Genomic DNA, 9448 nt, shown 5'->3' on the forward strand with positions numbered 1-9448 from the left:
TTAAAATAAACATGTAATTTGGCATTTAAGTATGAAAACGGTTCCCCAGAATTGACTTGTTAAGGTACAGCTATTTATGAGTATATTGTGGAGGTGATTTTCACCATTAAAATGTCAGTGTACAGCTATAGCTAGTTATCTAGCAGTTGTGAATGAACTGGTTTTCACAGTCGACCCAAACTAAAGCTAACACTTTGTGTATCTTCTTAGCATTGTTTCATACAGCAAATCACTTTCATGCAAGGAAAAATAAGTAATGTAGTTGTAGTATAAATAACAAAAAATGCTATATTGGTTTAGTTTGTTAGCTTAAATTAAAAAAGAAAATCCTATATATTTGATTTCTCTTCCAGAAAAAACTTGCTCTTCCCGCATTGGGCTGATTTCCCTTATTCCTCTATCAACCAGTTATCTTAATCCGAAAAACTAATTTGCACCCACCTTTAGGACAGACGAAACACCAATTTTCAATGTGTGTGGGGTTTTTTTTGCAAATAAATCATTACAGTTTAATCACATACGACCTATACAGACACATTTCTGTGATTTATTATTGTTGGACGAGTTTCTCCCTCCCCAGCATGAGATACCCAATTTTTCTAAATGTGGGTGTCTTAAACATAACTTTCTATAATGCACTTGTTTACCGATTATCTGTGATGATAACGGCGAATACTAGAGTAGTGAAACCCTCCATCCCCACCTTTATTGCTTTTTGAGGAACAAGAAAATCCAATTATTTAGCAATAGGAAAAAAAAAAAATTGGCGGCTAGACAATCTACTTCCTCGGCATTCCCAAGCCTGGCAGCCCGCATCGATACACTCGATAGCTCGGCTGACCCTGCCTGGCGCTGGAACCAGGAAGGCGCTGAGCTTAAACTGGAGCGAGTTCGGAGGACGCTAGTGGCGCCCTGATCTGCGGAAGGGTTTCCAGGTCTGCGACGCTTGCACATCAGCGGGAGGTGCGAGCACGAAGGTCGGGACCCAGGTGATGCAGACCTCCGGAGCCTGCGGGGCGGCGCCGCGGCTGCGGGGTTGCGAGGCCCTGTTCCAGCGCGGGGCGGTATGAGGCCTGGCGCAGCCTGCGGCTGGGAGCGGGCCGTGGGCCGGCGGCGGCGCGCGCCCCGAGAGCGGCACTGCGCATGCGCCGCGCGCGGGCGGACTGTGGGTCGGGGCTAGGCTGGTAGGTGTTGGGGGCATCAGGGGGTGAGCGGCCTCGGGCCTCTAGACTGGCCTGTGTGCGAGTGGTGGGGCGTGAGCCGTTTCCCTCCTGGTCTGCGCGCCCCTGGTCCCAGGTCGCTGCATTTCCGTTTCCCAGTTCTTTCCTACTACTAATCTGGCGCTTCCTCACTGTGCCCAGGTAAATGCAGAAAGAGGGAAGCTGTATCGTAGTGCACTTCATCGTCGGCCGCTCTCCAGTGGACCTGAGAGCCGTCTCTCCCTCCAGTTCTCTCGGCCTTTCCCCGCTTGCTGGAGGAGAGATGGTGCAGGGAGAAATAGCCCGCCCTATTTTGAAACACAAATTCACAGTACTCGTTATGTAGTCCCTTGACTTCTAAATTTTGGCCATGTGATGCAGAGCATGTGGCTCTCCTGAACTCTGCTTGCTTCTGTGAGAAGTTACAATCATAACTTATGTTAGGTTAGTCTTGATGTAATTAGTCCTTCAGATGTTGCATTTGTAAATACACACTGGAAACCTAAACAGAACAAAAGAGCATTAAAAAAAAAAAAACATTCTGGAATTAGCAGTCACCGAGTTATGTTTCAGCTGGCTAGGTAGGAGGAGGTTAAATAAGTTCAAATGTACTAACAAGAAAGCAGGCAAGTTGTCAGTTTGAGTCCAGATGTAAAAGCTGCAGGTGAGAGAAATACAGAGTTCACAGGTTTGAGGATTTCAGCAGATGTGTTTGAGAGCCTCTGAAGTCTTAAAGATTATGCTTTCTTTGCAAATGAAGGCAGTTTCTTGCTAAGTGTTAGTATTAAATTTATTATGTGCAGTAGGAGGGCTGAAGCCCTGCAAGGTGGCTCATGTCTATAGTTCCAGCACTCTGGAAGGCTGAGGCAGGAGGAAAACAAGTTGGAGACCAGACTGGGCAACTTAGGGAGATCCTCTTTAAAAAAAAAATATTAAAGTGTTAAGGATGAAGCTTAGTGAGAAGGCCCTGGGTTCAATACCTAGTACCCAAAGAGGAAAAAAGTTGCTGAAAATGTCAGAAACCAAAAAAAACAAGCAGTTGGTATTTGTTAATGGGCCTTATAAACTCAACCAGTCTTAGATTATTCACCTTACAGAGCTGGGTTATGTATTGGAAAACTTCTGTAATAGGGTTGTTGCCATAAATTTATAGAAGTTCTCAGCTTTCCTTTCCAAACCATTGTAGGTAAATTTCTATGATTGATGATACTTTTTTAAAAAGACAAATTACAGGAGCCGGGGAGATGGCTCAGTGGAATAAGCACTTCCCTGGCAAGCACAAGGGCCTGAGTTCTATCCCTGGTTCCGCAAAAAAAAAAAAAAAAAAAAAAAAATTACAGATTTTTGGTTGTGATAGGAGGGGTGCTTTGACAGAATTCTTCATCTCTCTTTGAGTTTTACTTTGTTATGCCTGAATTTTTACCGCTGTTCTTTTACTACCTTTGCAAGGTTCTGTACTTGTTTGTGGATTTCTTTATATGTGAAATATACTCATTTCTTTTTACTTTTTAGAAAACTTCTTTGAGGTGGATTTCCCACCAAAATGACTGTGCTTTTACCTCCCCTCTTTTTTTTTTTCCTTTTCCCATGTCCCCAGAGTCAAGGATTATAGTTTGATATGGTAAATGAGTAGTACACAAATACATAAAATGTCATGAGCCTTTTGTTCTCTTAAGTTGATTCTTGTTCCTCCAAAAGATAACTCCTTGTATCCATATTTATAAGTGGATAAAGAAACCCTTTTTATATATCTTTGAGTTTTCTTGAATAACCGCATTTTGTATTCACATTATCAGTCAGTGACCTGAACTTTACAGGAGTTTTGTAAATTGATGTCCTACAGTCATCATTTCCTATGGCTTCAGTTCTGTAGTAGTAGTTGAGTAAAGTTTACGGCCATAAAGTTACTACCAGGAAGAATTAAAGTGGGATCAGAAAACTAAGAGCTGTAGTGTTTTTGGTTCTGTCTTATGTTTTCCACTTATGGATAGATTCCAGATTGATAGCTTGTAGAAACACTAAAAATCTGTGATTGATTCACTGTTATTTTTACTATAAAGAGCTATTAATATATTTCTTTTTAAAACATATTTTTCCATATTACATTTTACCTTACTAGTGAAATTGTAAAGTGTTCTTCCCTACTTTATGAGTAGTAATATAAATTATGTACTATTAATTGAATGAACAAATAGATTCATTTATATGTTCATGACATAAAAATCTAGGAGTAAATCTGTATTTAGGGTTATCAGTAGTCATTCAGTATTTTTCTTTAGGAGGAGGCTGTTTCAAGAGAAGCCCTCTGATGTCTTGTTAGTGTTTATTTCCTTTTCTGGACAAATGAAGTTAATTATAATTTTAGCTTTCCACTATCTCTTATATTTGAGCTTCCTTGTACCTCTGTGTGATTTTCTGAAATGCAAATGTGTTACTTCATGAATATTTATAGTTTTGTGATAGTGCTTTTTCAACTAGTTTTTACTTAGTTTCCCTAAGAAAGGATTTTTGTATCTTTCATTAATTTTTCTGGGATAAAGTTAATTAACATATCTTCTGTAATGCATGAGTTATTTTATTTGTAATTAGAACAAAGAAATTTATACTAGACCTCTTGTTCTTTTATTTTGTCACTAACAACATAATGTGACTGTTGCTGGTTTTTTTTTCCCCACTTCTTCTGCCTTACATGGGAACTGAAGCAGGACAGGCATGGAGAATGGGGATGACTGTAGTACATTAGAACCATGGTTCTCAAGCATTTTAGTCTTAGGATCCCTTCACATTCCTTAGAAACTATTAAGGGCCACAAGAAATTTTATTTATTTGAGTAATATAGCACTATTTCACTTATTAGTAATACAAATAGAAAAAAAATTGAAGTATTTATGATTTCACTTAAAATAACAAAATAAACCCAAATAACATTTGATATGAAAAGTAACTACATTTCCTAAAAGCAAATAGTAAGACAGTGGCATTATTCTCCATCTTTGCAAAACTTTAATGACTAGCTTATGGCCCAGCTAATTTATCATCTATTTTTGCATTCAGTCTATTGATATAAGTATTTTGATAAGAGTTTAAATAAAGAAAACCTGGCTTCACACAGATTTTTTTTTTTTAGGAGAAGATAATGTTTCAGATACTACATCAAAAGTTGACAAGTAGTGATTTCTTATGTATTTGAAATGATATCCATGAACTTTTGTTACTTTTTATATTAAGATAATATAACTAAATTAAATATATTGAAGTATTGGTCTGACTTGCACTGACTGAATCTTTTACCTGTGTGTGATTTGTGACACCTTTCATTAGGGAATTGGAAAGTATTACTTCACTGAGTTAAGCATGTCTTTCAGAGGTTGACATACTTTACTCTGTATCATTCACATTTGTTAATATCACAACTGATCTAACAAGGTAAGTGTAAGTATTTAGAAGCTGTTAATCTTTTGGTGACATACATAATTATACAGAATTCAAATTTTCTCTGTGAGGTTGGTTTTTTTTTTTCTTGTGATGCTGGAGACTGGACCCAGGGTGTTCTAGATGCTAGGTGAGTGCTCTACTGTTGAGTTATGTAGCCCTAGCCTGAGAGCTTGAGTTTTATCATTGATAACAAATACTATTAGTTTTTCTTGAAGTAAACTCTAACTTCATTCATTTTGAGGAAAAAAAAATTTGCCCACTATTCCAGTCTGAGTCATCATAGCTTGTCTTTCTCTTAAACAAAATGGTGGTTGATAATAAAAGCATCTGGTTCCATTTGCAATTCTGTTGCACAAATGCTTTTTAAGACACACATTCTTTAATATATGATAAAAATTGTGTGCATTTTGTATTTCATCACATAGAATATGAAAATATATACTCAAGGATTGAAATTTAATAAAGTTAATGATTTTTAATATTTTGTCGAGGACATTCTCAGTTGATACTTTCTACCTCTTTTTTCCTGTGATGAGGCAGTGAAGAATACAGTGACTTCTGTTATATTTCAGTGCTTCAAAGAACTGATGGAATCAGTAGTATGATCATGTTAGCTATCCTGTGTATATGCTTACAGTTCTTTTGGAAAACTATTCCCCCTTTGTTATTTTTTTTTCCTATTTTTTTCAGTTCTATGTTCAGTTCTTTTGGAAGAATATTCCCCCTTTGTTATTTTTTTTCCTATTTTTTTCTTTCCCTCATTTTCGTTGTTTATGTTGTTTCTTTCTGTTTTACTATATCTGTTATGCCTTTCAGATTTTATTATTTCAGGTTCTTACACTAGGGAGATAATATGATATTAATACATGTGGGTCTCATTTATTTCACTTAGAAATGTAGTCTTTAGTTGCATCCATTTACCGGTAAAGGCCTCAAGTTTGTCTTTCTTTATAGCTGAGTAAAAGATTGCACTGCTATGAACATGGTTGCACATATGTCATTGTAGTGTGATGTTCAGTTCTTTTGGAAAAATACCCAAAAGGGGGATAGCTGGGTCAATGCTTCTGTTTTTATGCTTTTGTTTTTCTTTTGTGGCCAGCTCAGCCCACCCTTGGGGTGGGGCTGGTGTGGCATGTGGTGCAGGGGATTGAACCACAGTCCCTGTGCTTGTCTAAGTAGGTGCTTTAGACCGCTGAACTATCTCGTTGGCCTCAGTGCTTCTGTCTTGACTTGTGCTAAGGTGCCTGTAATTCTATCCACCATCAGGGCAATAGTTGACATAGTGAAAAAGATAAAAGTTTTAGAATTATAATGAAAATAATTTTGATCTCCTGGACCCTCAGGTCATAGAACCTTCTAAGGGTCTTAAGTCCCCCTGTGAGACTTGCTGATATGCTAGAATGTTAGCTCCTTGAGGACGAGACTTTTGTGTTTCAGTGATGTACCTGGGTCTCCTACCGTTCTGGGGTGTTCGACCTATTTTCAGTGTTAGGTCACTTATATTCCGAATCTGTATTGTGTGTTGGATTGCCCTCTCTTTTTGGTGGAGCACACATTTTCTGTAACTTCCTGAGGAAGGGTGAGTCTGAGGTTAGAAACTTCATAGATGTCTTAAAAGGTCTTTATTCTGCTCTCTTACTAGACTGGTGATTTTTATGGAAATGAAGGTTCTGGGTTGAAGTAAATTTTGGTGAGTTGCCATTGTTTTCTGTGTTGCTGTTGGAAAGCCCAGTGCCTTTTATATTTCCTCTTTTTTGTTTTTATTTTTTCTTTTTGGAAGTTTCTAGTTTCTTGTCAAGATTCCCAGTGTCTGAATTCAAGTTAATTAATTAATTTTGGTAGTGCTAGGGATTAAACCCAGGACGACTCACATTCTAGGTGTTTACCGCAGTACTACACACACAGGCCTAGTATCTGAGTATGTTCTTAAAAAAAAAAATTTGTTCAGGGAGTTACAGCAATCTGTGTCTTTCGGTTTTGGAAATTCTTTCCAGTTATTTTTTTGGATAATATTTCTTTTGGCCTTACAAAATGGACATCAATTAGATATTGGATTTTGTGGATTAATGTTTTGTTGTTGTTTGTCCCATTTTCTTTTTGCTTTCTGTAAGTCTTTTACATTTTCTTCCACCATGGTAATGTTTTAAAAAATAGTTTATTACTTGTTTAAATCTCAAGCTCTCCCTTCTATTCTTTGGATGTTTTCCTACTCTGTTTTGCAGGGTCATCTTCCATTTCTAAGAACATCATTTTGGTTTTTGTTCTTGAAAGTTTTTTTCTGTGTGCTTCCAGTTTTTTCTTTTTGGTTTTCTTTTATTTATTTTTAATTATGGAGGGTGCTGGAGATTGAACCCAGGGTCTTGCACAATAACTATATGCTTTACCACTGTGCTATATCCCCAAGACCTAGACTTTTGTTTTACAGGTTTTTACCATGTTTGATTTTGTTTTGTTTTACATTTACTAATCTGCCAATAGAAAAAAGTTTACTGTGTTTAAGGTTTGGACTTGGCAATTATGGCAAATGTGGGCTTGGCGTATTCTTTGGAGGACCCTCAAATATTTATACCATGTATCTTTAATCATATGCTGCTGAATTTTTATAAAGAAGAAGTCTCCACTGTCCTTCCTGGGATTCAGACTTGGCTTCAGAATATTGGACCCAAACATGCAGATGTCTATTCCTTGAACCATTAGGTTGAGAGCTTTACTTAATTCCTTTAACGTTTAGCTTGGCATCACTCTCCCGGTTTTTGCTGAGCCCTTGGACCTGGTGCTATATTGATCCCTTCTTGCCCCATATAAACCTCCCTGTTGGGATTGACAAAGAGTAGTCACTTGGCTGGGTAGGATGGAGTGGGAAACCTGGTAGATAATTTCTTTTACAGAAATTCAGTTTTCTTGCTTTTAGTTTCAGATATCATTATGACTGCTGTGTTACCTGGTTTCTCAAATTTCTGATTCTTTTTGTCATGTAAATTGACTTTTGTTGCAATTCCCTTGTTGAAATTGCTTAGTGTTCAGCTTTCTTCAGTCTAAATCCTCTATTTTTTGTTTGTTAAAAATTTTTTTTTAAGTTTTTTTTTTTTTTAATCAGTATCAAGGATCAAACTCAGGACCTTACACTTGCCAGGCAGGCGCTTATGCCCCTGAGCTATCTCCCTTGTTTGTTAAAATTTGTTGACATTATCTATTATTCCTTTGTTTTCTCTTACAGGTCTTTTTTGTTTGTGAATTCTTATTCATTTAAGATAATTCTTATCTCAGGATGGGTGAGATATTTCAGCTGACTAAGCATCTGCTTAGGCAAGTGCAGGGACTGGGTTTAATCCCTGGCACCACATGCCTCGCTGGCCCTGCCCCAGGGCATACTGAACTGGCAACAGAGACCAGGTGTGGTGGTGCACACCTATAATCCCAGCACTGGGGACGCTGAAACAGGAGGATCACTGTGAGTCCAAGCTGTGTAGTAGGACCCTGTACCAAATACATAAAAATAAAACAATAATCTTATCAAAGTATTTTTCTAACAAGACAATAAGAAAGTAATAGCAAGTCATCATAATTTAAATAGTTATTTGTGGGTAAAGTTCTTATAGGTAACAACAAAAATGAAGAAAAAGCTAGAAATAAAAATTTTATATTATCACTTAATTTTGTATATGTTCCTTAATAAATTTTTAATGTATACACACATGGATATATATTTATTATATATGTAATGTGTGGATGGTTATATTATGTGTAAGTAGGTATTATATACATGTAATTATATATGCATGTGTTTATTGCTACTGAAACTTGAACTCAGGGGTATTTTACCACTGAATTACATCCCCAACCTGTTTTAGTTTAGGTTTTTTTGGCTTTTTTGTACCAAGAATCAAACTCAGGATCTCCCAGTTGCCAAGTAGATGTTGTGCTGCTGAGCTGTATCCTTGCTTCCCCTTTTTAGTTTTAATTTGAGACAGGATCTTGTTAAGTTGCGCAGTGATATCTCAAATTTATAATTCTTCTGCTTCAGTTTGTGGATTATAGGCACATGCCACTATACACAGCTATATATATATATATATATATATATATAAAATTTATTTACATTGTATATATATATATAATTTCACAATCATAGTATTTTAAAGCTGGGAAGGATTTTTCAGTGAAGAAATTGGCTTAAATACCTTAGAGATTTACTGAAAGTTTTAAAACAAAAGTCATCCCAGTACTTTGTTAAATTGTAAAATGTGAGATGTGAATTCCTCAGAGGTTCAGAACTGTATTTCACATATTTAATTCTGGCTTTAAGTAAACAGTTTACAATTTTAAATTACTCGTAACAGAAATCTACACTGATATTGGATCAGGGAAGGACTAGTTCATCTGATGATTCTGCAAGCCAAGTAGTAGTTTAACACATTATTTTGTGTATAATAATAATATTTATTTTGAATATATATGGAAGGAATATTTGAGCTTTTATTAGCTTATATCTGATCTAAGTCATAGGTTGGATTCTGGTTTTTTGACTCTGAATAATAACTAATAATTATCTTAATAAAAAATAGCATTTCACATGGGAATCTAATGGTTAATTTTAAAATAAGACAAGTATTTTATCAGTAAAGATAATTCCTTAAAAATTAATAAAGATAATTCCTAAATATAAAATCCTTAGGTTTTATTTTTTCCCTTTGTATACTAACAACAAATATTACCATAGCTGCATACAAATAGTTTCCAAAAAAGAAAAACTTAAAATATTTAATCATTGAAATATCAGAGTCCTAGCCCAGGTCCGGTGAGTGTGCGGAGAG

The 9448-nt window shown here is 36.3% G+C and overlaps 1 protein-coding gene across 1 annotated transcript in view; it reads left to right on the plus strand.

The window, feature by feature from the left end:
- Positions 1-860: 860 nt before the first annotated feature.
- Positions 861-9448, plus strand: part of LOC101570180 (serine/Arginine-related protein 53) — a 423021-nt gene continuing 414433 nt past the window's right edge. Inside the window, exon 1 of the mRNA XM_023699713.1 lies at positions 861-989. The gene's annotated coding sequence lies outside the window, so the exon portion shown is untranslated. The remainder of the gene's footprint in view (positions 990-9448) is intronic.

This window comes from Octodon degus, unplaced genomic scaffold, assembly GCF_000260255.1.
Source record: "Octodon degus isolate 3935 unplaced genomic scaffold, OctDeg1.0 scaffold00115, whole genome shotgun sequence".
Lineage (NCBI taxonomy): Eukaryota > Metazoa > Chordata > Mammalia > Rodentia > Octodontidae > Octodon > Octodon degus.